The 27,486-nt window shown below is 45.8% G+C and overlaps 1 long non-coding RNA gene across 1 annotated transcript; it reads right to left on the bottom strand.

Moving 5' to 3' along the window:
- Positions 1–10,012: 10,012 nt before the first annotated feature.
- LOC116157403 (uncharacterized) lies at positions 10,013–27,473 on the bottom strand. The gene is made up of 3 exons (XR_004141428.2): positions 27,387–27,473; positions 17,459–17,572; positions 10,013–14,584 (listed from the first exon to the last, which is right to left on the bottom strand). It is a non-coding gene; the product is annotated as an uncharacterized LOC116157403 (long non-coding RNA).
- Between the last annotated feature and the right edge of the window lie 13 nt (positions 27,474–27,486).

The raw sequence follows: 27,486 nt of genomic DNA, 5'->3' as shown, positions 1-27,486 counted from the left end.
GTGTCGGAGGAGCTGCCAGAGGCCGTCGGGAGCCCACAGAGCCGCAGCCCTCGCCCCTCCGTCGGGGCTGCACCCTCCTTTTCCCTCCCTGGCCTGGCCTCCCCACCCAGGGGGGCATGACGTCACCTGGCTTCTCCCAGTCCTCCTCTCATGAGCCTGCCGTCCTTCAAACAGCCCTACATGATGAGGGCCAGAAGGTGAGAGCTCACCTGGCCCCAGTGCTCCACATGAAAGAGGGCTGGCCAGGCTCAGGGCTGCTGGGCAGACACTGGGGCATCTGGGCTTCCAGGCTCCTGGCCAGACCTCGGGACGATGGGAGGGAGGCAGAGAGCAGATCTGTCCAGTCCTGCCTCTTTCCAGTGGTTCTCACCTCAGCTGTGATCTGTATGCAAGGATCTCATGGCCTAATTCTTCCTGACAGTTCCCCACTGTGCACGCTGGAGCCACCTCTTCCTCACAGGACATGGTCCGGAGGGACTGTCGCTGAGGGTCCCCCTCCTATCTCCCCACCGTCTTCTGTTGCCCTCCTGCAGGCTAAGGGACAGGCTCATGGTTCAACTGGACTAGCCAATTGCTCCCTGCTGGGACTTGAATTCTGAAGAGAAGGGCAGAGCCACTGGGCATGGGGTGACAGTCCTCTCGAGAGGCTGAGAGGCAGCTGCTTGGCCCAGCTACGTGAGCTCCAAGGCAGAGCTCCTGCTCCAAAACCCCTAGAACTGCCTTGGCCGTTGGCTGTGCCCAGACCTGGTGTTCCACCCTCCTTTGAATTTAGTCTGTTTGAATTGTGTCCCCTCAAAATTCATGTGTGGAAGTCCTCATCCTCAGTACCTCAGAATAGAACCTCATTTGGAAGTGGGGTCGTGGCAGGTGTAATTAGTTCAGATGAGGTCATACTGGAGTAGGGTGAGACCCTAGTCCTAACCCATATGGCGGGCATCCTTATGAAAAGGGGAAACTTGGAGACAGGCGTGTACACAGTGAGAACACCGTGTCAGCACGAAGATGGCAGCTCCAAGCTGAGGACAAAGGCCTGGAACAGATCTTTCCTCACAGCTCTGAGAAGGAACCAACCTCGTGACACCTTGATCTCAGACTTCTGGCCTCTAGAACTTAAAATGCAAGAAGAAAGAGATATATCAAAGAAGGAATTCTCCTCAAGACTTCAACATAGAGATTCTGCCCGAGTTTCCAGTCTTCCAGCCTGCCTGACAAACTTGGGCCTTGCCAACCCCCAATCATGTAAGATAATTGCTTGAAATAAGTCTTTCTCTCTCTGAGCCTCAGGGTCTCTGTTTCTCTGGAGAACCCTAACACAGCCTCTCACATATCCTTCTAATAAATTAACGTTTGCTTAAGTTAACCTAAGTTTCATTTCTTGCAATCAAAAAACCCTGATATGATAGAATAAAAGAATCTTTCATTTTGGTTGAATTTTAAAATGCAGCTTAATAAAGTGCTCATCAGAAAGGCTAAGAACTTATTCAAGCATGGAAAGCAAAGGAGAAACACAGGCCAAAGCTGGCAACATCCCTCCAAATACAGTCCAAGGAAACTCAAGACTGTCTGGTTGGCAAAGCCATGCCCATCAAGGAGATGACTGTGTCAGCTTAAACGGTCTGCTGCCACCAAATGTCTGAGCAGTCCGATTTCCACATTCTGATTCCATTTTCCCCTTAACAGAGGCACTGGGGACTTCATGCAAGCCAAGCACACGCTCTACCACTGAGCTATACCCCCACCCCGACTCCATTTTCACCAAGCTAACTTCTGCTTCCTAGAAAGAAAACTGCACTAACCATGCCTATGCAGAAAGTTGGCCCGTATGACATTCATTTCTTATTACACACATCGACAAATTGACATTTTACACATCAGTCACGTGGGCTTGGTCCATGTGAGCCCTTCCCCCAGAGGAGGATCCAACTTGGTGAGCTGATAAAGCCAGTGCTGAGCTTGAGAGGCTGACATCCAGAGCCCTGGTAGGTAAACCCTTTAAGGTTCGGAGGGCCGGGCCCTGCAGCGACTTTCTGGAGGGGAGCGTGCCTGTCCGTTCCCAGCTGGGCACTGTCCCTCCCTGACCCGCCTGCGCTGGCCGTTGGCCGGACGCCCCTTCACAGCACCGGCTGCCTCTCACCGCAGGGCGCACTCAGGGGTGAGGATGAACAGCGCTCTGAATACATCGCTCTCCTCCAAGAGGCTCCCTCGAGGGCAGAACCCCTGGTCTCAGCTCCCCAAGGCACGTCAGTCATGCTTTTACCCACTTGCCACTGGGCAGCTTCCTCCAGAATGGCACTCTCTCCAACCTGTGGAGACTCTGTCTTGTTTTCTTCCCGTACTGTGACTCTGGGACTACTGGCCTCTCTTCCCCAGCTGAGGGCCCTTGCCTGGCCTCCCCTTTAGGCCTCAGTGCTGTTGGTCTACTTTAACCAGGAACCATCATGAGGGTTGTTGACAAACAGCTTCTGCTCCAAAGCAGGGCTCACCCACAGCCTGGACCACAGGAGATGCTGCTGCCGCTGCCTGCCACACCCACTGCCCCCCGCACCTCCACCTCTCTGGTCTTCTCTGACACCCTGCTTTCATCTCTGGGGTGCTTGGAGCTCTGTGGCTTACCTTCTACCTCCAGCTTCCTCAGGGCCCACTCACCTAGGATGACCCCTGACCCTGCGGCCTGAGGACCTGCCTCTGAGGCCAGCCCTGCCTGATCACCGTGCCATTGTCAAAGCCCTGGCTTCCGTGTGCTCTGCCCTGGCCGGCCTGTGCACCACCTCTCAGCGGGCCTGGCAGTGACCTGGAGCCTCCGCCCTCCACCCTCCACCCTGACTTCTTACTCAAGTCCGGTCTCTGCTTGAGTCAGAACATTGACTCCAAACCCTCACACCAGTCCTGCCTCTGCCCCGGCCAGGGCTGGCACTGGTCCCGGGGGTGCTGATGGGTGAATAGTTAAAGCCTGGCTCCCAGTGCCACAGCAGGCTGGCCCATGTGTTTATCACCTGTGGTTCCCCAGGCCCGGTAGAAAGACAGGGCTCAAACACAGAGGGCACAACAGCGGTGAGAGTTCGTGGGCCACCTGGAAGCAGATGGAGCCAAGGTGACCGATTTAGCAGCACTGAAGTGACACCTAAGGGTCTGCAGAGCAGGACAGCAGTGTTAAGAGGCCAGTTCGCCCCGCAGAACTGCAGACTCTTGAAGCACTTAAAAGTCGACGCAATCACAGGGAGCCTGGCGTTGAAAAGACGGGAGCAATAGGAAGTCTTTATTCAGAGAGCTGGACCCCCGGTGGGTACCCCCCTCCACCCACTCCTGTCCCCCGAGGGCGAGGGCCGCAGGTTGAGTCTCTGGAGAAACTGAGCCTGAGAGGCCCAGGATTGGAGACAGGCGGGGAGAGGAAGAGGATGAAGGAGATTGGAAGCAGGTCAACATCCACAGAGCATCTGGGCGGCCCTGGGCCCCTCCCTCGACTTTCCTCCCTGTAGTGGACACTGTCCTGCTCCGCTGGATGCCCGGGTCCCGGATGCACAGTCATCACCTTACCCAGATGCACACCTCCCACCCCCAGCCTCCAGCTTGGAAGTCCACTGCCCGCACCCCCTCCTTGTCCCTCTGCCCCCGAGACTCCATCTGCTCCTCTCCCTCCTCCAAAATCCCTTCCTTCCTCCCCGTCTTATTCACGAGGGCTGGCTCAGCCTCCTTTGGTGTTTTGGGGTAAGGCCGGGCCTGCTGAGTGACACGCCTGAGGAAGAGGTAGGAGGCCCCACCTCCGTGCTGCTCCCTGCACCACCGCACGCTCACCCGGTGTGGACCAAAGCTCTTCCTCCGCTCAGCCTAGCGTCCGGCACACTAATATAATCAGGTTTTCAAAGAACGCCTCTACTCATGTCTGACTACTAGAAAGTCAGTGGGTGCAACTGAAGAGCTTTGGAGTCAGGACCAGATCCTCCCCACTGCTGGGTGGTCTCGGGCAGATCAATAACTTCTCTGCCTCCATTACACCCTCAACGGGGAAATGAGAATGCCTGCCTGCAGGGCTGTTCTGAAGATCAAAAATAATTTACATATGCTCAGTGCTTGCCGTCACCACGGAGAGGGCCCCTGACAGTGGCAGTGATTGTTATTACTGTCCTATTTCTCTTGCCATAAAGAGTGGCTACCATCCTAGAGCTGGCCTCTTGCTAGAATTTGCCCCCAGAAAAACCAGCCTTGGGGCTGGTGCACCAGGGGCAGCTCAACTTCAGACACAAGTGTCCCTATCATTGTCCCACGTTAAAGAGTTAAACATCAGCTCTTTGTTGGTGGGGTGACCTCGGGCAACTCTGGGAGCCCCTCTGGGCCTCAGTTTCCTCCCCAGGAACAATGGAGTCACACTAGTGATGAAGACTCAAGGGAGATCCTGGCCCAGGAATGCTGTATCCACACCAGACCAGCCTGACATCTATGCCAGGTTTTGTCTGCAGCAGTGCTGGCGGCGTGGTGGGCTGGCCCTCCAAGGATGCTGGCGTGGTAACTCCACACAGAGGAAAGATGCTCAACTAGGGAAGTTTCAGGCACCCGGACAAGGCGGCTGGGAGGTGTTGTGGGCACTGTAGCTGACACACAGCACTGGTTCCACAAGGACCCTCTGCTCTGCATCCCAAGATCCTCCCCCAGGCCAGGACCAAGGGGCCGAAATCGCCAAGAAGCCACAGGGTATAGCAGGCTGTCCTGCTCCACCACCTCCTGGCTGGCAGACATTGGGCAAGTCACTTAACCTCTCTGGGGAATGAAACAAGCGATTCCTGCCCGGCAATCCCGTAGAGAGGATTTCAAGAGTGTCTTGCACTAAGATACTCAGAAGTAGTAGTCAGTACTCCCTCACCTGACGGGGTCCCAGGGCTGGCTCGGGTGGGTGAGGGGCCCCAGGCAGGTGCTCACATTGGCAACAGGTGTCCTGGCTTCACCACCTCGAGAGGCAAGGGGGCGGATTGCAGGGCGGGGCCGTGGATGCCAGGTGATACTGGGCAGCGCTGGGGCTCATTCCCAAGTGCACACACACACACACACACACTAAGCCCGCCCGGCACGCGGACTGGGCAGGTCTCCTAGCCGCCGAGGTTCTCCCCTCTTCCCTGTGCTCTCTCCAACTCCCCATGGACTTAGAAGGCTCTCTGTAGAAAGACGAAGTAGGGAGTGGAGTCATTTTCCTCCTGGACAGTTCACGAAACAATCCCAGCTCACTGGTTCCTCTCTTATAGAGCCCACACAGACCCTCAGGGTGTCAGGACAGGCAGGCTAGGAGAGTGGGGTCTTCCCAATCCAAGGTCCTGGGCCCTCAAGCTCGGGATGGGCAGTGGTTTGCGTGTCAAGGGTCAGCATATGGTGCAGTAAAAGCATGGGGCCACGAGGCGGCGCCCACACCCCTTCCTTGGGGCCAAGCGCTCAGACCACTTGAATTCAGCAAGGCGACTGGGGCTCCTGCTACCAGCTGGGGCCAGGGGACCACAGATGGCTTCTGCCAGAGGGGCATCCTGGGGTCTTTTCAGAATGCAGGGGCTCAGTGAGTCTAGGGATGGGGGAAGGCCCTTAAAGCAGAGGGAAAACCTGGAGGTTTGAAAGTGTGTTTGAAGACAGTTCCCAATTTGGCTGCACCAGAACCCAGATTGGTGAGAAAATTTCTAGTTTTATATCACAGTTCCCCAGTCGTCATGAATACCCTGTCCTTGTCACTTTGCACATCCCAATATTTTTTTCAGAGAATATTTGTAGGGTCTGTGGGCAAAGTTGGAGGGACAGGATCCTGGAGAAATGGGCCTTGAATACCAGGGTAAGTGGTTTAGGATTCAGAAGACTCCAGATCACTCTGGCTGCACGTGAGCAGAGGACAGAGGAGGCAGGAGGTGGGGTGACTAGGGAAGAAGTCATGTCCTGAACTAGGGCACTGGGACAGGAAGTGGGGCAGAGAGGGCAGAGAGGGACAGTTCCCAGGGATAGTGCCCGCTGTCCTGACACTTCTGCCCCATGATTTCACTCTCTGGCTCCACATCCTTCTCTAGATGGTCACCTGAGGGCACGTCCTCCCAAATCAACGCCCTCCATCACGTGTGGTCCCAGACTCTGTCTTCCTATACACCCCCTGCTTTCCAAGCTCTGACGAGCTCACGACCAGCCTGTGCCACTGGACTAGCAGGTGTGTGTATGTGCGCAACCCTTCCATTTCAATGTCTTAGTCCAAAGCGGGGACCAGGAGTGAAGTTCCAGGCAGACAGCAGGCCTGTATTTGGAGATGACCAAGTGTGGAAGGTAGAAACCTTCTGAAGTGCCTTAAACCATATCAGAGAAATGGGGCCCCTGGCGTAACCAGTCAAATCAGCTCCCTTTAACCCTAGGACTCTTCTCTGGTTCCCAAGACCATCTCCTGCTTAATTCACAGTGACAGTACATTGACCAGATGGCCCAGCATTAGTGTCCAGCTCTGCCCTGAGCCCCTTCCTGTAGCTGGAAGGTGGTTACAGTTTGAACCCAGAGCAAGGGGCAATTCGTGGCCCAGCAAGATGGAGTCGCTTGACAAGTCTGCATCGGAGCCAGCCCAGCTCTAAGCCTGATGATATATATATATATATATATATATATATATATATATATATATATATATATTTTTTTTTGCCTTTATGAGAGGAATTCTTATTGTTAATTATTTGCATAATAGTTTCAGAAAGAGGAGCAGATCAGCTCAGCCCAGGATGATTGGCATTTGGCAGAATCTAGTGAGACAAGTGTGCTGATTGCTAAGGATTTAACAGGGAGGCTATTAATGCTTTGCCATTAACAATTCAAATATAATCGTGGTGCCATTTCAAAAATGGATAAATCCAGCTACATAAAACCTTTTAAAAAAAAGAGAGAAGAAACGTTTACATGGCAAAAAAAACACAATAGTATAAGCAAAATCAAAATGACATACTGAAGGAAAGTATTTGTCACTTATATATCAAAGATGAAAGACTAATATGATTAATATTTAAAGACCTGTTTAAAACTTGAGAGGAAAAGACCAAAATTCCAATAAAAAACTGGGCAAAAACCATGAATATACAATTCACACAAAAAGTGAAATAAATATGAGAATTCTGGGAACTGTCTTCAATCATACTTTCAAACCTCCAGGTTCTCCCTCTGCTTTGAGGATGCCCTTAGACATATGAAAAAATGTTTAACTTCACTCATAACAAGAAAAATACTAACTGTAGCTACACTGAAATACCGCTTTCATTCATCAGATTGGCAAAAATTCAAAAGCTTGACAACACACCATATGGAGAGTCTGTGGAGAAATTGGTGTTCTCAGATGCTGCTGGTGGAAATCAAAGTGGTAAAGTCCCATGGGGGTGATTTGACAATACCAAACAAAACTAGGCATGTATTTAACCCTTGCCCCAGCAATCCCATTTCTGGGAATTTATCCTGGAAACATAGTTTCAACATTATGAAAATACATATGCACATGGCCAATCATTGCAATGATGTTTGCAATGTTACTCTATGTAACAGAGTATGTTATATGTTACTCTATGTAACAGCAAAATAGAAGAAACTGCCTCAATGCCCAGAATCAGAGATTGCGTGAATTAGATGATGTACACCCATAAAATGGAGTACTAGGCAGCTGTAAAAAAGAATGAGAAAGAACTCTAAAAGTTGTTATGGAACGAGCTCCAGAATCTACTGTTAAGCAGGAAAAAATAGGCTGTATACATGGTATGTTATCTTTTGTGTAAAAAGAGAAATAAGAAAATACACACAAATCTGTGTACTTTTACAAAAAAGATACACAAGAAAGGAACTGGACACTAACGAAACTGATTACCCACAGGGGTGGGTAGGACTGGAGTGAAAGGGAAAGGAAAGAGAATGATATTTCTCTGAATATACCTTTTTGCAGTTTTCACAAACTTTTGGAACTTTGTTAATGTGTTGCATATTCAGAAAATAAAATTCAATCAGTATAAATTGGGAGGTCACCACCCCTAAAGCTGAATAAAGCCAAAACAAATAAGCTGAACTATATATCAGATGGATAACATAATCATACAAGAAAAAAAGGGGGGGGGGAGAAATAAGATAATTTTAAATGCAGTTCTTTGACTTTATACCGTTCATAGAAACACAAAAAGAACTGCAAAAAATCCTTAACTTTACTTAATAATTTTGTGGTCGGTAGAGATATGAATGTAACAATTCTGAAACAATTTTTGTGCATCATAAGACTGAGAAATGAGTAAATACACTGATATTATTAGGAGACAGAGTTTTCACGTGGGAGAAAGGAGACCTAAACAAGGAAGGGAGAAAGGTGAGTGTGTCCGTTTCCCGAGGCTACTGTAACAAAACACCACAAACTGGTGACTTAAACAGAAATGTATAGTCTCACAGTTCTGGAGGCTGGGATTCCAAGACCGAGGAGTCGGCAGGGTTGGTTGCTTCTGAGGCTGTGAGGGAGCGGGCTTCTCCCCTAGCTTCTGGTGGCTTGCTAGCGATTTTGGCATCTCCTGGCTTGTAGAAGCATTACCCTCACTTCTGTCTCCATCTTCACATCCTCCCTGTGTGTGCCTGTGTCTAAACTTCCCCCTTTTACAAGCGTGCCAGTCGTATTGGATTAGCGCCCACTTTAATGACTTCATAATTTGATCATCTGCAAAGACCCTCTTTCCAAATAATGTCACATTCACAGGCACTGAGGGGTTAGGACTTCCACATCTTTAGGGGGCACCCAGTTCAACCCATGACAGGAATGAAAACCCTTGTAGTGCTGAATTGGGATGAGGGGTATCAGCATGAACTCATGCTTTTAAAAAATCAATTTCCAAACTCAGCTTCTAAGTCACTGCAGCAGCAATGAGCACAGTCAATGTCCAGGTCTTGGTTTCTAAACGCTGTTCTCCACTAAAAGGGACAGGACTCCTTGGATAAATGGGTGATTCTAGGGCAGGGAAGGGAAAAGCACAAGATGAGCCTGGATCTTTTTGCTATGCCTGGAAGTAAGGAAGGACATGCTACAGGAATGGTGGGGACATATCAAAAGGACATTGAGCAAGTCCACTGGAAGAGGGTGTCCCTGGCCAAATTTAGGACAATTTGAGCACCAAAAAAAATGATGACAGTAATGGACTATATAACATATTGAATCAGAAGGAATGCAGGAGTTTACACTGATTCTAAAAATGAAACAAATATACAAATAAATTTAGGGAGATGGGAAAGCTCTTCTTTTTAAAAATCTTTTTTTATTGAAAAAGCTTTTCTTTAGAAAATAAGCGTTTGTTAGAAAACAAACCTTTTGCAACCATCACTGAATAGCTGATTCAAACAAGAATGCTCAAACCACAGAGTGAAAGACTGTTGGGCAACCAGATAGTGACAGTCTCAAAATATCTCCCCAGAGATTATTTAGTAATCTTTTTGTAAATTTAATAATCTTTGTAAAAAAAGAAAAGAAAGATCTCTTCACGGGGAGAAATACAGTGGAGAAATCCGGAGGGCACCGCCTTCACCAAGTGATCAAAGTAAACACCAACAGTGATGAAACACTGACATCACGCGCCTCCTGGTGTAACGCGCTGAGAACACCTGCCCCATTCCTGCCAAAATTGCAACATCCAAATCAAATCTTGAGGAAACAATCCAAAAGATGCAAACTGAAGGATGGTCTCAAAGCAATGGGTTTGGATTCTTTAAATATGTCAGTGTCGTGAAAGACAAAGAAAGGCTGAGAAATTTTTCCAGGTTAAAAAGATGAGATTTTTTTTTTTACAGGAGCTTATAAATGTATCCTAAAATTTACAAAGAAGTAAAAAAGATCCTTGACTAGGTAAGCCAACTTTGAAAAAAGGAAAACAAAGAGGGGGGATTTACCCTACCAGAAGGTAAGACTACAACAAAGCCATTTTAATAAAAATGACCCTAACACTGACCAGTGGACCAATGCAGTATAACAGAGCACTCAGACAGACCCTGGTATTTTTGGCAACTTAATATAAGCAAGACTGGTCACGAACTGGCACTGCTGCAGCTGGGCGATGAATGTATCAGTTGCTACATCATTCTGCCGACTTTTAAAAGCACGAACATTTTTATAATAAAAAATTTTCTCTTTAGTACTGAGTATTTTTAAAAGTGATAAACAAAATGAGATTTTTCCCTTAGATGAATTAAATGCATCATACACAAAACCACATCTTTTACAGGAGTATAAACAGAGCAATACGCGCCTAACACGTTAGAGGAGTCGTCATCGGCAGGGGAGGGAGGAGTGGGAGTAGGGAATAGGGACAAAGGGAATTAATTCGTTATTTAAATAAAGCCAGAGAGGGACTGCGGAGGACATCTGGTGCTGTCCTCTGCATCTGAGGTCCAAGGAAAGAGAAAAACTGGAAGACGGAGAAGCACAAGGATACACACAAAAATTATCGTGATTCCACTGCCCAGGAAGAAGCATCGCGAACATTTCAGTGTTTCTTTCAAGTATTTTTTTCCTCTACCTATAGAAAATTATCCTTTCCTTTTCACTCATTCTCAGGCTTCGGAGACACATAGAAATGGGTTTAAATTCTGGATTAAGCATTTTATGAATGGTATTATTTGGGGCAAGTCGTTTTCTCTTGTCTGACTTTTAGTTTTCTCATTCTGAAAAGATCACAACCAGCCTCTGAAGGTTGTGTGGTGATGGAATGAAACAATCAATGTGAAAAAGTATCTAACATGCCAATCTTAGTTGCCTCTCCACTTTGAGGTTCCCTGGTGTGGTTCCCGCTGGTACTTCGCACAGCGCAGTGCAGAGGCAGCGATGAATATTCCTCAAACTAAACAGAATTAAACTGTGAGAGAGCCAGAGCGCATGTGTGGTTTTTCATCTCAAAGCATCTCCCTTCCATCTTCCCCGCAGGGAAAAGGAACTCTCTCTTTGGGGTCACCCAGTTCACATGGCAATGGTGAGAGACCCCAGAAATGGGTTTTCATCATCTGCAGTGTTTTCCGGGAAACAGTTCAAAGATGCAGAAATACTACAAGAAATACTGGAAAAGGCTTCCTGGCTGCAAGAAACCAGGATGTTCACTCTCGGGGGGGCCCAAAGTCTGCAGGGAGGCTTCCTGCTTTCAGAGTCCAGTGTACGTGAAACACCTTGGGAGCCACCACACATGGGGATGCGCTGTTTTCCCAGAGCACCAGCGGGTGGCTGGGGGTCTCCCAGGTGACTCCGGCGCAGCAGGGCCAAGGTGTCCTGGGAGTGCTTTCCGTTCTCGTGTTTGGCATTTGTTGTTACGAGAAATCATGTGCCCTGCTGGCATTTGTGAATCTGGCTCTTTTAGAAGTTCCTAGAATGCCGGTTTCGTGGGTCTCAAGGGCCTGCTTGACCCCTGGTCACTCTGGACACTTGTTCCTCCTGACCATCAGGCCTCTAGTATTACTTCAGAAACAGAGCAGGGAGTTTCAGTTTTGTTTTTCACACAGGGTTTGGTCTCAGGGGGACACACCACCACAGAAGGAGCACAGGGTCTCAACATGCGGGGCCCCCAGCAGGTATCCAGGGCCTTTCCTCTTCACAGACCAGGAAGCCGAGTCCGGAGGGGTCAAGGGACTTGTCCAAGGTCATGCAGAGGACAGTCAGTTCATGCCACGTAGTTGTGGCTTTGGGTTAGGAGAGAAAAGGTGAGATCATGAGAGCAAACCTAAGCGGGCTCCTCTGGAACCCAAGCTAAAATCACAGATGAAGTCACAGAATCCGAATGCTGGCTTCCGGAGAGAGCTGCCTGCTCCTGCGGGCACTGGGGGAGGTGGGGGTTAAGAGCTCAGACTCTACTCAGATGGCCCCAGGCTCCAGCCCCTACATGCACTTGCCCGCTGCGTGACTGCAGGGAAGTCACTCCACTTCCCTGTTTTGGTTTCCTCCTTAGTGAAGCCTGTCCCTCTGTCGAGTTGTTGTAAAGACTGAACAACTCAAGCCAAAAGTGACTGCTCAACAGTAGGCGCAATGTGAGTGCACGGTAACTACGATAAATGCGGCCCACGGCACTGAGGGCAGAGGCTGGGGTGCAGGCCCTGTCTCCCCACGGGTGACCCTGTCTTGGGGGAAATCTCATAGCCTCTCCGACCCCCTCCCCACCCCACCCCACCCTTTATAGCCTCAGGGTAAGGATGCTTGTTCCAGGACAAGGCAATGGGTGTGGAAGCACTTTGCGGGGTGCTAAGCCTGGGCCAGGGCCCAATACAATGGTCACTATTAGGAAAGATCTGGTCCAACTCCATCAAGTCAAGGAGGAGGCCCCCACGCGCCACCCCAAAATATGCGACTCTGGCACGTTGACTATTCTGAGCTAAAGGTACTTGAAAAACAGCAGGTGCAAGAACACCCTGACTTTCTTTTTCTTAAAAATAATGAAATTTCCATGTGAAAGAAGCCTTCCCTACACCGGAAAGAAAGTCACATTCTTATCAGCAAGGATGGAAGCTGAGACTAGAGAGTTCTGTACCTGAAAATAACTCTTATCTTCCTTTAATGTCCCCATGTAGTTTAGTTCTTTTTCCACAATTGCCTCTCTCTGCTTTACCTGGTAAAAAAGCACAAAGGCTTTGCCACTTCTCTGGGTCTTTATTTCTCATGGGCTCCCATGTCACATAAAACTTCTGTTGGAAAAATCTGTATGCTTTTCTCCTGTTGATCTGTCTTATGTCAATTTAATTCTCAGGTCCAGCTGAAACACCCAAAGAGGGTGAGGAAAATCTTGCCTCCCACACAAAAGCAGAGCCTCAGAAGGTCCTGGGTCTACTTTCCACGGAGCCTCCATCTGACTGGTGTTTATCTGCCTCCCTGTCTGTCTCTGAATTTAGTCTAAGTCAATTCAAGCCCTAAGTCAACCCATCCTTCCATATGAACCCCCACCCACTGAGGTTCCATCAGAGCTTTAGCACAACTGGGTCACTTGGGCCTGGGGACAAGGCAGAAGCCCTGGCTAGGATGTGATAGCTCAGGTCACACAGCGGGGTCCCCACGGCCGGGCACGAGCTGGAGCACTGGGAGGCTAAGCTGGTGGGGGTGCTAACATTTGAAAACTTCGGAGCTGGAAGCAGGCTGGTCCAGTGTGCTCATGTTGTTGATGGAGAAACTGAGGCCCAGAGCAAAGAAAGAACTTCCCCAGGGACACATGGCCCTGGTGGCAACGCTGGGACTGGAAGTGTGGTTTGCAGTCCTGCACTCTTTCTCTTACATCTTGCCCTCAGAATGCAAATTCTAATAAGTACAGAGTTCGATCTGGACGTGCTCATTCTGAGCTAACAAATGCCTACCCCTCTGTAATATTCTTGGGTGGGGTCTTGAATGCGGTTCAAGGAGTTAATTCCTGGGGTTATGTATCTTAACCCCAGAACCTCCTAACTTTGGTGGTTTAAAGAGATTATATTACACATATCTATTATTTGTGTATTAACTCTTGGTACATTGCTTTATGGTTTACAAAGTACTGTTTCTCTACATGATCTTACAACTCTCTCAACAACCCCATGAGGTAGGTATTACTGTTTCCATCTTGGGGACCCGACGACTTAGAGGAAGTTAATCACTCCTAGCCAGTGGTGATCGACACCCAGGGGCCTCTCTCCCACAACAGCGAGGCCTCGAGAGCCCAGACTCATTTGCCATCAGCCAGATGGATGTGCATCCTGGAGGAGCAGACACACTGACTACAAAGATGTGTTTTGTTTGTCCTCAAACTGTTTTAAAATATCTTGAGTCAGCATTTTAGAATCCAGCAACTTTTTGAAAAGTGAGGATTTCTGTCTTTTAAACACAAGCAAACCTGGAAGCTCTGGCAACACTGGATCCCCCCCAGGCTTCTGTCCTTCTGTTTATCAGAGCTGCTTTCTCTGGTCCGTCTGCTTGGCCTGGTGCTGGTCATCGTGATGCTGCGTCTACGTAGAACCGAGATGAGCCAATGTTTGTAAAGCACTTCAGAGCTGACAGAGCCCCTGATCCAGACAGGTGGTTGGGTCTTTCTCAGTCTGGAAAGAACCCCTTCTGGAGGCACTAGTTGCGTCTCAAGGAAAGAGCCGTGCTGATTTGTGCACAGTTGCATTCGCAGACACTGACAGAGGACCAGCTGTGGCCAGGCTCTGTTTGTGCTGAGAGGTGTGGAGCTGAGTGAGAACTCCTGCTGCCTTAGAGCAATCTTAGCCAAACCAAATAACGGCCACGATGCTCTAGTTCCAGCGCTAATGAGTTGTCAATGACTACACGGGCCCTTGGCGAGATGTCTCCCCTCTTGGGGCTTCAGTACCCACTCCGAGCAACCAGGGGCTTGACCGGACGGCTCGGGGGCTGCCCCTTTGTTTCTCCCGAGGTCCATCCAGTTGACAAAGGCCGTGGCTGGGCCAACCCACAGGCTGGCTCTGTTCTGGGTCATCTCGTCTGAAGAGGTGGACAATGAATGAACTCTGCCCAGGGCTCCAGAGCCATCTTCAGGGTATGTGTTGCTCTGGCCTGTAATTTCTTATTTTTAATAACACTAAAGAGCACCCCCGGGCCTACTGATTGCTGGATGGCTTATTCAGGCCACAAGTCCTGGGAACAGCAAAGGAAAATCAAAACGATGAAAATCATAGGCTCTCTGGAGCACAGGCCTTTACTAAATCCCAATCTACCGGTAACATTTCTGGAAACAAAAGGGATTTTTGCTCTGTTTTGGAACTGCTGGAAGATTTAAATCAACAGCCGTTTTTCGAGTGTCACCTGCAGCAGATGGTTCGGGTGACTGAGCTTCAGTTTTGCAGGAGAATCAGACACAGCATATGTCTCAACAGCACTTTACAGTTTACAGAGCATAGTCATGTGGTCCCAGTTAACCCTTACTACAGCCCTGGGAGGAATCAGACCCTCAGAGAGGGGAGGCCATTTGCCAAACATAGGCCAGCGAGAGGAGAGGCCAGGATTAACCCCAGATCTTCTGTGTACAGATTCAGGGTTCTTCCTACTATATTATGCAACACAGAGATACAGTTAAATTGTTAAGAGACACAGGCTGGAGAGTTTAAAAAGTATTATTATTATATCTTGCGAAAGACTCCTGGAGATGTTAGCATTTGATATAGGTCTTAAAATGGCTATGAATTTTTTTCCTTTTTTTACTATCTTTATAGGTCACTGTAGACGATCTGGAAAGTATAATAAAATGCAACAAACAAAAGATTTATAATCCTAATACAGAGATGCTGCCTCTGTAAATTATTTACATGGTTTCTTTCAGTTTTTCCTTCACATTTTTTAAACTAGTTGAAATCATACTCTCTACATAGTTTTGAATTTTTTTCCTTTAATTTACATTTTCTCACATCCATTTTGAATGGGTTGAATTCCAGTAGGAAGTGATGGTGTGTGATTAGGAAATTCTGAACGAAGAACAGAGCTGGAGAAAAGGTGTGGGGACAGGGAATTGAAGGGCGTAGTCAGGAAATGGTGAGTAATTCTTTGAGGCTAAACTTGTAACTCTATGATGAGCTGAGGTTTAGCAAGAAGTCTAGAAAGACCTTTAATGTCAGATGGTAGAGAGCTTCAAAGGATGCTAAGGAATTCGTAGTTTATTCTATTCTCATTAAAGAACAATACACTTTTACACTCTACAGATTTAGAAAAATACAAATGAGAACAAACATTTAGAAATAATTCACAATCAAAGTGCACAGGGATAATTGCTATTGATATTTTGATACATGTATAATTTTCCAATTTTTTTTCTGTACACATATTTCTTCTTTTTTTACCCAAACAGGGACATAAAACACAGATTCTTTTCTAATCTGATTATAATTCCATTAAATGTGGTCTTTCTTGGTCATTAAGAATTCTTTTGCAATAATGGTTTTTAAACATTTTATGCACCAGAACTCTGTCTTTAAACAAAATCCTATCAGGAACCTCAAAAGCCAAAAGGGATAGAGACAGAGCTACTGTGATCCGAACATGAGTGGGGGCCCTGACGCCTGCCTGACCCTGGAAGACACCCTGACCCCATTCTGAAAACCGCAGTTGTATTTTTATGGTAAGAGCATCGCATCATTGAGCTGATCAGCCTGCTCAGCTGTTTCCAGATTTCCCCTTTGTAAATTGATCCCTCATTCTTTGAGCACATCCCATAATTATTTCCCAATGAAGGTTTTTGAATATGGGGTGTGGCATAATCAGAGCTATTAGTGTGAATGCCAAATACAGTAAAACTTTACTTAACTGGAATTCAGCTAACCACAACCTGTGATTAACCAATTTTCTTTGGCTCAACTTTGGGGAACATAAAGGAAACTCTCTTCCTCCTTCCCTCTTTTTTCTTTCTCTCTCAAACACATACACGCACACACGCACACACACGCACACACGCACAGAATTACGAAACGGGTACGTTTAGCAAATATCTACAATAACTGTACTCTGAAAATGACAACACATTACTGAGAGAAGTTAAAGATGAGTTCAAATGGTGAGATATACCATGCTTATGGACTGGAAGATTCAGTATTGTTAGAATGCCATTCCTCCCCCAGATTAATCTGTAGATTCAACACAATGACATTCAAAATGTTAGCAGGGTTATTCTGAAAAAGTTAGTAAGCAAATTTTAAAATTTATGTGGAAATGCAAAGCATATAGAATAGCCAAAACAACACGGAAAAAGAGCAAAGCTGGAGGCCTTACCCAATCTAGTTTCAAGACCTATTATAAAGCTAACACTAATCAAGATAGAATGATATTCAAGCAAAGGTTGACATACAGACCATTGGAACAGAATAGAAAGTCCAGAAATACATCCACATATACATACGGTCAATTGATTTTCTAGCAAAGGTGCCAAGACAATTAAATGGAGGGAAAGATAATCTATTCACAAAAGGTGCTGGAATAATTGCTTGGCTATCGGTATGAAAATGAGCTAAAATTATAAGCCTTCTTTTGAAAAAAATAGGAGAAAAATTTTTAGTGATCTTGGGTTAGGCAAAGATTTTAAAAATAGGACACACAAAATTTAAAAATCAATAACTTGGACTTCATCAAAATTAAAAATGTCTGCTCCTTGAAAGCACAATTAGGAAAAAGAGAAAAAGGCAAGGCACAGACTGAGAGACTATGTCTGTAAAACATACATTAAGTAAAGGACTTGTGTCCACAATATAGAAAGAATTCTCAACAATGATACAAGACAATTAAAACTGGGCAAAAGATTTGAACAGACATGTTATTAAAAAAAAAAAACAGATGCCAAATAAGCACATGAAAAAATGTTCAACATCATTAGCCATTAAGGAAATGCAAATTTAAACCAAATGTAGATACCACTACATATCCACTGTAGTGGATAGAATTTAAAAGACTGACAATACCATGCCATGTGTTGGCTAGAATGTGGAACAACGGTTCAGTGTTTATTTACAAAGTTAAATGTTCACTTACCACATGATTCGGAAATTCCACTCTTGGGTATTTTTCAAGTGAAGTGAAAATATACGTCTACATCAAGATCCGTACATGAATATTTACAGCAGCTTTGTTCAGAGTAGCCAAAAACTGGAAACAATCCAGAAGTCCATTGATTAGTAAATGGATGAAGAAAAATCTATAGTAAATGGAATACTACTCAGCAGTTAGTAGGTATAAACTATTTGTATATGCAACAATATGATAAATCAAAGTCAGATACAAAAGACTACATACTGTATACCTTTATATGAAGTTCTAGAAAAGTTCTAGGAAAGGCACATCTAAAATGATCATAGCAGATCACCCGTTGCCAGGGGTTCAGGGATCAGGATGGGGATTGACTACAATGTTCTAAATCATATTTTTGGTAGTGGTTGCACTATTAAATACACATGTCAAAATTCATCACGTGCACTTAAAATTGGTGAATTTCATAGCAAATAAATTATACCTCTACTGGCATTTGGATTCATCTTTGATTACTTTTTTTTGTCATTCTTCTAGCCACTTAACGGTTCACATTTAATGGTTCAGATTTGCAATGTCTGCTAGAGTCAAGAATAGAGTCTGTGTTCCTGTTTGTTATTTTGCTTGGTTTTTTTTGGTTTGGTTTTTTTTTTTTTTTTTTGAGAGAAAAAAAGAAGTGAGAACATCTTTCATTCACCATCTTAAGCTTAGAAGTCTTATAGACGATATTAAAAGCCATGGACTGGAGCCATCCCCATTTCTTAATGTATTAACTTACGTTTTGAGACCCGACTACTGAGTCCCCATGGTGATAAGTAAGAACTCAGATCTCCCTCACTGCCCCCCCAACCCCCACATAGTTATAGTCAGGACATACTTTATTAAAACTGTGCAAATGCCATTCACTAGAGAACCACTTGAACACTTCGTCCACACCAACCATCTTACTTACTCAGTCCTTCACTTTTACTGGAGTTACTCATTTTCCCATGTGCCTGATTTTCTGCATATATACCGTTAATTTTTCCTAACTCTCAAGCCTGCTTCAATTCTATTAATAATGTTTTCCATAGTCTCAAATATGTCATCTCCATCTTATTCCTAGAGATCCTCTTCTCAGAGCCTTCCTTCCACGCTCTCCAGTTTAAACTGGATACTGAACAGACATCACCAGGAAATTAGCATGCATCATCACTGTGGGGATTCATGTTGCTTCTTGCGCTTTGGGTCCCTTGCTTCCTGGATTCCGTGTGTTCCTTTCTTGGTTTACACCCTTGTTCTATTGGATCACCACCACCCGTTCACTGAAGGCACAAGGGAAGTAAACTATTTTCATTCTTGCATGTAGAAAATATCTTATTCTACCCTCATCTGGTGAACAGTTTGGCTGAATATAGAAGCATAGGGTGCACATTAGAATGTTGAAGGCATTGGTCCATTGTCCACTAGATTCCAAAGTGTTGTTGAGAGGTCCATCGATTCTGATTCTCTCTAGAAGTTTATAGTATCTTCTCCATATCCCTGATACTAAAAAAGTTCGCAGTGGTGTACCTGACCCTGGGTCTTTTTCACATCCCTTGAACTAGCTCTGTTGAGTTGGAAAGTCGGGTTTAGTTCTGAGAAATGTCTCTATGTTATTTCCTTGATAATTCTGTCCCCTTGGCTCTCTTTCTGGCATTTCTAGTAATTGACTTTCAATCTCTGAGATTTATCCTCTTGTTTTATCTTTTCTCTGCGATTTCCCATCTTTTTGTCTTTTTGTTCTATCTTCTGGAAATATCTCTGAATTTATCTTTTATAATAAATTTTTATTTTGACTCATGTATGTAACTTTCCAGAGGTTTCTTTGTTTGGGGGATTTTTTTTTTTTTAAGGCTTCTGGTTCTTCTTTCGTAGATACAATATCGTCCGTCCTCTTTTTCGAGAGATTTGTCAGCTTGAAGTTGTCTTTAATTTCTGCCAATTCTCTTTTCCATTTGTTTGTTTGGTTTTCTGCCATTAAAGTTAGAAGCTTTGTTCCTGTCTGCAGGTGCTTAGCCATCGGCTCTCACTAGAAACCTAGAAAGCTCTTTGCACAGAAATCAGACTTTGGTCCTAGGGCTTCAGTCTACTGGGACAAAACTTCCAGCTAGCTCATTGTAAAGAATCCCAAATGGTCTCTGGGTTTTACTCTGAGAAGACTGTTATCTCCTGCCTGGGGAGATGTAAAACTTGCTACTGGCATTCTGGAAAGGGGGAGGGGCAGTATTCAGATTTTCACTTAATTTCCCTGTTTCTAGACTGCTTCCTCCTATCTCACCTGCCCACTCTCAAATCCTCTTCAATTACCATTGCCTCTTCTCCCTTTTCCATGGTCCTCATGGACTTAACCCTTTTATTGTTATTTTAGTGGGGGTTGGGGACGAAAAAAAAGAAATAATGCATTATTCAATCTGACCTGTGCTGTCAGTGATAAGGAGACACGAGCTTCAGAGAAGGTTTGCTTTCTCTGCAGTACCCAACGACTCCCGGAGTCACTGCTTCTGTCTGGGGTCTCAATTTCCTTATCTATAAAATGGGAGACTAGTACTGGATGACATTTTTAAATGCTTCCTATTCTGAAATTGTGTGTTTCAAGAAACCAGAACCTGATCTCCATGCTATTTTATTTATTTGTCCTATTTTTGGTGCTCCTAAGATGTCCCACCAATCTCCTTTTAAGATCTTTTCTTCCCTTCTTCTGAGTCAACGGCCATAGGCAGGTCTGTCTTCGTGGGTGCACAGCCGGCCATATGGGACCCTGTACTTAGAAGGGCCTGGGCTCCGTTTAATGCTCTGACATCACCGTCTTGAAATTCTTATTAATTTTTTTAACTTATTTTTTTATTCAAGTATAGTCAGTTTATAATGTATCAATTTCTGGTGTACAGAATAATGTTTCAGTCATATACATACATACATATATTCCTTTTCATATTCTTTTTCATTATAGGTTACTGCAAGATATTAAATATAGTTCCCTGTAATTTTTGATCCACAGGCACCACATTTCCATTTTGTGCTGGGTCCCACCAATTACATCACCACTACTGGCCATGGATTGTCACAAGCCAGGACTCATCTTTCAAGTACTTTAAGGCCCACAGCCAGAGCTACAACTCTTGCGCTCTGTAAACTCTGCTTCTGGAAGGGAGGGAGGAGCAAGACATATTTGCCCCAAGATTAGAAATGCAGAAACCAGCCCCCAACAGGTTCTGCAACTTGCCTGAGATCTTATCACTCACGAGTTTGGGAAACTCCTGAGTTATTTAAGCCACACTCTGGGTACCTCACATGCATCTTAGAAGGTTGTTTTGCTTCTGTTAAATTGGGGCTGTGCCTTCTGGCTGTTGATGTCCCTTGACAAGGCAACTTTGCATCCAGAGGACTTCATTCATCCATCCACTCACTCAATCACTAAGAAAACCTTTATGAAGCACCTACTCTGTTAGCAGGAAGAGTGGGCTCTTTGAAGCAGGAAGAAACGAGTTAAGATGTCCCACTCTGGCTCTTGTTGGCCACGGGACCTGATTTGACCTCCGGAGCCTCAATATCCCTTCCCATTTGATGAGAAGAGAGTGATCACCTCCCAGCTCACTGATGACTGGTGGCCTGGTACAGCGCCCCACATGCTCTGTGCCCAGCGAGCATCCATTCCTTTACTCTTCTCCCCAGCGCTGTGCAAACCACAGGGGGTCTCAGCCTCAGCTGAGGACAGATCAGGCTCGGAGCACTCAGAAGCTCTGTTCATCGCGGATACACTTGACTCTCTCTCCCTCCAGCAGACATGTTGATGGGATCCCAGGGAGAAAGGAGGCTCGTGCATATGATAGGTGTCAAGGATGGTGTTTGGTCCCTGGACTACCCCTGTGCTTTGTCATTAACCTTTAATAGGTTCCCAGGAAGCTCTGAAGATAATAATATGTCTCCCCTCCCTTTCAACTGATGATCTTGATGTGATGTACTTGTGTCTGTAATGCAATCTGGAGGCTCTCACAAGGAGCCAAGACTTGTTCTTATCTTAAAAAAAAAAAAATCTATTTATGAAAATTAAACCCACAGAGAGGCGTGGCACAGGAATGTGTCCTTAGAAATGCCTCCTCTACAAGCCATGCCTGTTTTGTGAGATGAATGGATGGGTAGGGGGGTGATATAGTAAATTAAGCCTCATGACAATTTGATGATTTATGGCATTTTTGTCTCATGTTCCAGTTTACAAAGTTTTGACAAAGCCTTTGCACGGGATCCATTATCTCGTTTGTGCCTCACCTTCTCAGGTGTCTCGGTAAAGTTACCATCTCCAAACTGCAGGTGAGAAAACAGGACTCAGAGAAGCGATTTGTCCTGATTACACAGCTAGCAGATAAGTTTCAGGGCCAGGATTCAAATTTACTCTCCTGATTGCAGAGTCTTTGCTCTGTTGCCTCCTTGAAATAGTATTTGACTATTTCCACACTCAGCAGAACCTCTTAACTAAAGGTTAGCTGAGTTGCCCTGGGTTCCAAGCCCTGGGATGCTGGCAGTACCAGGGGGTCGGGACGAGGCAGTGGAACTAGCTCCCGTGTGACCACACCCTGCGGACCAGTGCCTTGGCCTGGCTGAGTGGGGGCCACATTCCTGGAATTTTTATGGCCTGGTCAGGTGAGAATTATGCATCCCCTCAGGGCAGCCTCATCAGGGGCAAGATCTGTCCGTGTCACACACTCAAGGACTTCACTCCTGTAACTCCCCTCACCCCTCAATCAATATTTCATTTCCAATAGCATACAAACATGCTGCAGTCATTGTCAATTTTACCCGCTCCGGACCCTCCTGCTCTTTCTCACAGGCCTCGTCTCTACTGACAGTCTGCCCTTTCCCTCCAGCTCTGCCTTGAACCCACTCCAATTGAGCTGTCATTCCTAACACGTTACTGAAATCGTCTTGTCAATGCCGTGTATCTTGCTAAACCCTATGCTAAGCTCACTCAACTGTCATTGAACGTTTCTCCCTTCTTGAACCTTTCTTCACGTGGCTCTGGTCACCACACTCTGCCAGCCTCCTCCTGCCACATTAGCTGCTCCTTCTCTGCCACCTTCACTAGACTGTCCTGCTCTTCCTGACTTCAAAATGTCACAGTGCCTGCAGCTCAGCCTTGGGCTGTTTCCTCCCGTTTACTGACTACTCTCCCAGGTGTTTGCATTTAGTCCCAGGGCTTTAAACCTCATTTTTACACTATGACTCCCAAGTCCACATCTCCAAGAAGAACATCTCTGAATTCCAGATTCATTTATCCATCTTCCTGTTGAATATCTCCCCTTGTATTTCTAATAGACATATCAAACTTAACATGTCCCAAATCTTGATTTTTTTCACTCCAAATCTGCTCATAACCATCTCGGCTCCACCACTCACCACACTATGTCATCCTCGAACTCTGTTTCTCACAATTACACCCAATCCACTGTTGGCTCCACCTTCAATGAAGTATATCTATTTCCTGTTGCCAACTTGTGTGGTCTAGTCCAAGTACTGCCATCTTTGAGGGGGATTCCTGTAACAGCCTCCTGTGGACAAAGAATGCCTCCTGCCATAACAGTAACCAAAAGATGCTGCGGCCATCAAGCCATCAGCCACCACAGCCACCCCCTCCCCGACAGTGCACCCTGAGGGGATTCAGGATGGAGAAAATAGGATACTGCTCTAGGTAGTCAAGGTATGTAGCAAAGGAGTGATTTCAATGAGCCCAGACTCTTGCCCCTTCCCATATATAGGAAGGTGCTAAATTCTTTAACTTGAGATTCTGGTTTTTCTTTAATTAACAGTAATCTTATGATGTTTTGACTACTGGTTTTTTTTTTTCCAGTTGTTTGTTTGTTTGCAAAATCTATATATCCTGTCTCCCCTTTTACCTCTTTGGAACAGTCCCTCAGAGTTATCTGAGCTGGGTCTCCTGGGCTTAAGTCCCCAGTATGTCCACCAAATAAATCATGATTCTAACTTTAGGTTGTGCTTTTTTTTTCAGTTGACACTTCCAATTAGCCATCTTCATTTCACCCATATGCTCTGTGGTCTGTTCCCCATACACCAGCCTGAATGACAGTTTAAAGAGTAAATTAGACCACGTTACTCCTCTGTTCAAAATCCTTTAATGACTTCTCAACACATTTAGAATTAAATTGAAATGTGCAACTGTGGCATCGAAGGAATATTCAAAATACCCATATTGAACAACTAGTAGGGGAATATATATTTACGTGTAAGTTTTTATGTAAATCAAAATTTAAAAATATATCCCCTTCTATGTTCTAAATAAATCTGTTTATCTTTATAATAAAACTGCATACAGATGATGTAAGTTGTAACACAGAGCATTCATCAAATCAGTCTAATAATTTCTAAGTCATTTGTGGGTTTCGTATGACCTTTTGTTGGATACGTTCTCAATAATTAAATAATGCCCCTATTGGAGCTATGATTTGCCAGTGAAATGCATCAAACTCTTCCAATAACTTCCCCATTAAACCAGTAGCCACTAGGTAACCTGTGGTCTCAAAATAGAGAATTTCTCTTAATAAAACAATATTGTTGGGGGGAGGGTAGAGCTCAGAGATAGAGCACATGCCTAGCATGCAGGAGATCCTGGGTTCAATCCCCAGCACCGCCAATAAAAAAAAAATCTAATTGCCTCTCCCCCCATCAAAAAAAAAAAGATCCCAAATTAAAAAACCCAAAACAATATTGTTTGTGGTATTTTTTCCCTCAGTTTCTGTTGAACTAAGAGCAATTATATTTAAACAATTATATTTTCTGACCCTTACAAAACATCTGAGGTTCTTAATAGTTAACATTTTATTACTGGCGGAGCCACAGAGGTCTATCTTGGGTGCCACATTTAATGAGGCTGAGCCCAATTCTTCCAGAAACGGGCATGGCCTGGCAGCCAAAACTGTTCTCCACCAGGCTACTCCGTTTTGACTCCTGGCTCAGTCGCTTACAGAAATTTAAAATCTTTGTTTCAGTTTTCTTGTCTGTAAAATGGGGCTGATGATGGTGACAATATTCAAACGAGTTAACAGGCCTAGATTGGTGCCTGGCTCACAAAAGGATGGCTATGCATTCACGGGCTCGCACTCACTAAGACGACCAACACTGCTGATGCCCTTGACTGGAAGGCTTGTGATGGGTTTGTAACATATGCCCTTAGATGGAAATGAAATTCAGTAAGAACAGTGAGAAGGTGAAGCTGCACCCTGGAGTCCTGGGGCCCTTCCTTCCTCCACAGCCTTCCTCGTGTTGTGGGAGTACCTGCTATTTCAACGGAGCTTCAAGTGCCTGACTAGCCTGTGTGTGGCCCCCATTTTTCCGCTCCCCGAGGCTCTCCCCAGCTCTCTCTGAGCCAAAATCCCATGAAGGCGGTTATTCCTGCACACAGGCCTGGGGTAAGTGGGCAGTGCAAAGCAGCCATCACTGGCTGGATGGTCTCCAGTTGGTCCACCCAGTGTCCCCTCACCCTTCCCTGGTAGGAGCCAATCACGGTGGCCAGGAGGTGGGACCCAAAGGGCATCTGGTGTAATGTGTGGAGTGGGCTGAATGGGCGTTCTGGTCCAGTACTGGCCCTGTAGGTCCAGGAGACCTAGAGCAATCAGCAGTCAGGCCTTGCCCAGCATCTGACCCTGAGGCCAACGACTCTACCTCTCACCTATCACCCTCTGGCCACACAGGCTTCCTTTTGTTCTCCAAACACACCAAGCCCGGTTCTGCCTCAGGGCTTTGTCACTTTCCCTGGGATACAGTCCCCGAGACTCCTGCATGGTTCTCATTGCATTGCCATCTTGGCTGGCCTGGCCCTTCTTCAGAGTGGTCTCCCTGATGACCCTATAAAAATTATGCTCACTCACCCCTACCCCAGTCATGGTATATACCAATGAAGCTGTATATATTTTTTAAGCATCTATCTGCTCCCTAAAGTTATACTTATCAGTTTTCTATTATTCTGCCCATGATAAATATGGCTGAAATTACAGACAACGAATACTGTTGGAAGATACAGAAAATGCTAAAAATTTAGAAGAAACAAGTATTAAAATAAACCGCACAGGTTTGCAATTTGAAGGTTTGCTATATAGCTAGATAAAATATAGATGCTTCTAATGAGTCCCTGTTCATGGTAGTCAGTAGGTTGTTTCAGAAATGAAATGAGTAAAGAATTACTTTTGAGGAGTTGCTGGTAAGAAGATGCATATATATAGGGAAACATATATTCTCAACAGCAAATAATTTCTTTTATAAAAGCAATAGTTTTGGTAAAATTGTATCCACATAACCGTTGAAGGAGTGGCTGCTTTGACTAGAAAAATAAAAGAACTCGGAAATAAGGTTGCCTCCAGTGGCATGGGTAGAATCCACCCAAGGCCTCATTCACCAGCAGCAAGTAGCTGCAAAGGTAGAAGGCGGAAGCAAGCACGTGCTCAGGATGCCACAGGTGTAGTTACTTTTATAAACACAAGGCCTTTCAGATGTCCCAGGAATGTTGCCATAACCTGTAACGGGCTGAATATTCATCAAAGTCCTTTGTTCTACGTTGAAGTTTGTTGCATGTCTCACGGCAAAATACTCAAAAGGACTGTCAGAGGTACAGATGAGTTATATTTTTCTCTTTTTACACAAAAAGGCAAATACCAGATTTGGACACATGATGACCAGTGGCTGTCGGTAGTATATTGCCTGGCAAATATTTTTGAAATTATGAATGCACTTAATTTGTTCCTTCGGGGTAAACGGGATGTTTTAACCAAGTCAGCGGTTGAATGAGTCAGTGGGTTGAGTGGCCTTATCTTTATATTTATGGTCACAGATGTCCAGGGGGCCCCAGATGATGCCTGGCAATTTATTACATTTCTGGTTTAATTCCCCCGTTTCCAAGAGATATTACACCTCTGATCCCTCCTCAGACCTCGCCCAACCCTCCCCACTCCCACGTTCCGCTGATGACTTCCTTCCCATCTCACCAGAACAACCTGAAAAGCCTTTCCACCGCATTCCCACCAGTGCCCGAGTCTGCTCACACGTTCTCAAGTCACAGATGTGTGGTCTACGCGAGGCCAACCCCTCGGCTTGGGCTGCAGGTCCCGTCCCCTCTCCCCAGCTCAGGGAGAGCCCCCTGAAATCGGTCCCTCTTTTCTGCATCAACATATTTCTCTTTCTGAGATATGATAAGGCATGAGGCTCAGGACGAGGGCCTTGGTACTTATTGTTCCCGCTGCCTGGAATGATGTTCCCAACACGGCTCTTGCTCCCTTGCCTCGAAGTTCACCTTCTCAGTGAGACCATTTTGACCACGCCATTTAAAACTGAAACAACCTTATAGCTTTCATTCTCCTTTCCTGCTTTATTCTTCTCCTTGGCACTCACGCCCCTTTAACATATCACACATTTTACTTATTTTTAAAATCTCTCTCCACCAGAATATAATCTCCATGAAAGCAAAAACTTGTGTTTATTTTGCTCACTGCTGAATCGCCAGAATCTAAAACAGCGCCTGTTTAATAAGAAACGAACGTGCCCAATGAAGGGACAACAACAAAGTTAAATTTAGTGAGCATTCACTCTTCGAGGCTCAGTTAGAAGGGACTCACAGGTAATAGCCAATTTTCACAGAGGAGGAAACTGAGGCACAAAGATGCAGAAAAGGCGTGATTAGGAAGCCAGGTCTAACCCAACAACGGTTCTTCCCTCCAGAGCCCGGCGCCTCTCCGGTGTTCCCAAAGGCCAGAAAGGAGCTGGAGGGGAGAGTCTGGAGCGGCCTCCGCCGCCGCCCCCGCAGCCTGAGAGAGTGAGACCTGCCGGGCAAGAGTGGCTGTCAGAACCGCTCAGAAAGACCGAATCCGCTCAGCAGGAGGCCCCGCCCACTTTCCCACTGCCGCGCATTAGTTACCACCACTAGGAAAAGGATGCTTCTAGGAGAGGGATGCAGGATTAGCGGAGCTTCATCCCTGAGCGAGCAGAAGCTTCCCGCGGCCGCAGGAGCCGGAAAT

This window comes from Camelus dromedarius, chromosome 15, assembly GCF_036321535.1.
Source record: "Camelus dromedarius isolate mCamDro1 chromosome 15, mCamDro1.pat, whole genome shotgun sequence".
Taxonomy (NCBI): domain Eukaryota; kingdom Metazoa; phylum Chordata; class Mammalia; order Artiodactyla; family Camelidae; genus Camelus; species Camelus dromedarius.
Note: the sequence above shows the minus strand (reverse complement) of the source record. Positions and strands in the feature narration are given on the sequence as shown.